Genomic DNA, 4,105 nt, shown 5'->3' with positions numbered 1-4,105 from the left:
AAGACATCCAAGTTGTAGTCAGGTGGGAAACAGGCAAACGGAAGAGAGTTTCCTAGTCGTGCACTTTTGAGAAAGAAGCTCTGCTCATGGAATCTACGTTGAGATTTATCTTCAATCAAAATGATTCTTTATGTATTACGCCTGGGTTTCTCCTCAATCAGCTGTCGTCAAAGGTTGACCGTAGAGTCCAGAGGGCAAATTATTTAAAAATAAATAAATGACCTCACTTCTAAATTAAGATTTATTTCGCACCAGTTATTGGTCAAATGAAATAAATATTTTTCTGTGTTTTTTCATTTTCTGATCTATTTATTTATCACATTCTAGTTCTTTCCGATTGTTTTCATTTAATGCTTATTTTTTTCCTTTCAAAAAACAGAGTTAAAACCGGGGCACAAAAGATCGCCCGTTTTAATGGTATTGATCCGGTCTATTTAACTTTTTGAGTTTAAAAATAAAATAAGAGGCTTTACTTTTGGAACCATCGTCGTACAATCAACTTGAAGTTGGTTTTATAAAGATGTCAGGTTTTAACATATTTTTTGTTGTTTTTTTTTTTAAATAAGCATTGACTGAAAACAATTGAAAAGAAAAAGTGGAATCTGATAATTAAGAGACCAGTAAATGAATAACCCCAGATAAATATTCATTTCATTTGACCAATAACTGGTGTGAAATAAATCCTAATTTAGAAGTGAGGTCATTTATTTATTTATTTGAAATAATCTGGCCTCTGGACTTTACGGTCAACCTTTTGGCGACAGCTGATTGAGAATACACCAAGGCATAATACACAAAGCATCATTTCGATGACAGTTTCTCTACCCTAACCTCTCTCTCTCTCTCTCTCTCTCTCTTTCTCTCTCTCTCTCTCTCTTTCTTTCTTTCTCTCTCTCTCTTTTTCTCTCTCTCTTTATCACACACGCACATATACACACATACTAAAACACATACACATACACACACGCACACACATATACGCACATACTAACACACACATGCACACACAGAGTTGCAACCTTGGTTGAAGATGGAGGCCTGAACAGAGCCGAAAGAGAAAAACAGACTAAATATCAATCTCATGTATATGAAAAGAAATTGGAATCTTAGGCAGATATCAATCACACCAGTTATTACAGGTGCCACAAGGCTTATGAAGAGGAACCTGAAGTCCTACCTAACTAATATTACTGGTGAACCAAGTGCAAAAGAGATCAGACAATTGCACTTAAGGGAACAACGAGGATACCAAAAAGAACTCTCGGTTGGTTTCAATAAATAGCAGTGGAATGTTGGCAGCTGGTTTGGATGCCCCATACCCAACATTACAATCTTCAAAGAAGGAAAATGGAACACACACACGCCCGCGCGCACGCACACATACTAATAACGCAAACACGCATGAGAATATTCATATTTTATAAAGTTAGTTAGTTATGTATTTTATATACAAGTGTCAATCTTAAAGTAAGTAATCGATCATTACGAATCAGCTCTAGGACGTGAGATGTTGTGATGTGGACTATATCTATTTTCATTTAGTTTTAGGCAACGGGGGATAAAACGGATGTAAACCCTTCAAGAAAATCCCTATCTATCAATATATATATATATATATATATATATATATATATATATATATATATATATATATATATATATATATAGGGAGAGAAAGAAAGATCTAAATTTTCACTTTGTTTGCAGTATGCCAATGTTTTTGTTTGGAATATATGATATCAGCGCAACTATCCAAATAAAAAATTCAAATATTTCAGATTTGCATTGAATTCGATTTATAGTTATTAGACAAGATACACTAAAGAAGGTCGGAGGTTACATCGACCGAAACGTTATGAAAAGTAACACTCAAGATGAGAACATGTGTCTGAAGAATCTAAATAATACCCAACACTCACCTCAAAATTCAGAAACGTCATTAGATATCAATTAACCTAGATTCTCTGAATTCCAATTTCCTCTTAAGATTTCTAAAGGTTGAGCTTTATATTTTCGAGAATTTCTAGAATGAAGTTATGAAATAAATTTGGAGAAAAATCGGATTACGGCTAGGCACTTATAATTTAATTACAATTTTGGGTATGTGACCACCGCGGTGCGTTTATCTGGCATACTCACCTCTAGGTACAATTTTCAGAAATTCTACGCATTTAATTAGGCTGTATTTCAGCATATACGGCATAATTCACTTTGACACACCGGTTCGTGTCAGATGAACGTAATAAAGCAACGTTGAGCTTTGTAAATACAAAATGGATACCCATCTGAGTATCCCAGGTGCTGTACGTGCTCTCTGCTTATCTCGGCAATGTCTCAAGTTGTTTAGCCACCGGACTAAAGCAGTGCCGATTCAGGAGAGGTGTGTTGGTGATTGAGCAACCTTTGCATAACAATTACACGCGTAACTACCCTTACTTACCTCTTGAGACTGGACGGAACATCGATATTTCGGCAATAAATCGATGTCAAATGTTGTCTTCCAAGTGGTCTAGTGTGTCTTTTTTTTTCAGCATACATATCCTCTAAAAAATAATCTAATGGAGTTAGATTACATTACCAAGGTGGCCAGCTGACAAGTTAATTTCGTGAAATTATTTATCAACTGTTCCATTCAATATGTTAATTGTATCATTTGAATTTGAAAACGCTGCTCGAGTGTTAGTCTTTTCATGATGAATGGTCAAACCAAGCTGAATTAAAAATAACCGATAGTTGCCAAATTTGCTATTAAAAAAGATAGAGTTGTCGATTTCAAGTTCGCCGCCTCTAAAAATATCCTGGATATACTAGTGGTTTCTTTCTATCACAAATGAACAAATACAATGTGTATATTTTTATTTGCTGTTTACATCTTTCTCTCTCACTTTCTCCCTCTCTCTCTCTCTCTCTCTCTCTCTCACTCTCTCTTTCTCTCTCTGTATATATATATATATATATATGCATATATATATATACATACATATATATACATATATATATATACACACACACACACACACACACACATATATATATATATATATATATATATATATATATATATATATATATATATATATATATATAGTAAGTTATAAAATATATATGGCGATTAAGCTACACTGAATATTCCGCGTTTCATCCACTCTAGGATTCTTCAGGTTATAAGCCTGAAGAATGCTAGAGTGGATGAAACGCGGAATATTCAGTGTAGCCATAGTCTGAATATTCAGTGTAGCTTAATCGCCATATATATTTTAAACCTTACTAACTAGCTCTACCTACGTATTGAGCACTTTTGAAGTAAATACTTAAAGTTTACGCATAAATTTATACTTTCGTATATTAATTTTATGTGAGTAAATGAAGTAGTTATATATATATATATATATATATATATATATATATATATATATATATATATATATATATATTGTCACGGTTCTATGCCCAGAAAACGCTGGGGGAAGAAAAAAAGAAAAAGAAAACACCCAAGGATGGACGTAAGTCGAGTAGTGGACCGTTGTTAGTGGAGACCCGAGAAAATCTAATAGACAAGTAAATTTGCCTAAACCCCACGGGATTCAGATGATAAGCTTGATGGAGAACCAGCCGAATGACCGTCTTTTGAGGTAAAATCCCTTACCCTTCTCTAAATCTCGGAATGATGTCATTTTGGAGATATCACATCGTACGGGTGCACACATGACCTTAAGACTATGTGTTGGAGTCAAAATTACTTCTGTTCCTTTAAACCCGGTCCAAGAAAATATATATATATAAATACGGCATAATCGCGTTGACACATCGGTTCTCGTCAGATCACCGAAGTTAAGCAACGTTGAGCCTGATTAGTACCTGCTGGGTGACCATTTGGGAATTCTAGGCGCTCTATGTGCTCTCTGCTTATCTCGGCATTTGCTTCCAGTAGTCCTGTACGTCACTTGCCATTGGTATTTAACTATAATATAGTATAAATTACTAACTATATATATATATATATATATATATATATATATATATATATATATAGTTAGTAATTTATAAAATATATATGGCGATTAAGCTACACTGAATATTCGGCGTTTCATCCACTCTAGGACTC

The 4,105-nt window shown here is 34.0% G+C and overlaps 1 pseudogene; it reads left to right on the top strand.

Annotated features, from left to right (window-relative positions):
* The first annotated feature begins 3,781 nt into the window (after positions 1 to 3,781).
* Positions 3,782 to 3,898, top strand: LOC145256563 (5S ribosomal RNA; annotated as a pseudogene).
* The last annotated feature ends 207 nt before the right edge of the window (positions 3,899 to 4,105 follow it).

Source organism: Euprymna scolopes, chromosome 32 (genome assembly GCF_053919585.1).
Source record: "Euprymna scolopes isolate OS-2025 chromosome 32, ASM5391958v1, whole genome shotgun sequence".
NCBI lineage: Eukaryota > Metazoa > Mollusca > Cephalopoda > Sepiida > Sepiolidae > Euprymna > Euprymna scolopes.
This window is presented reverse-complemented; position numbering and strand designations above follow the sequence as displayed.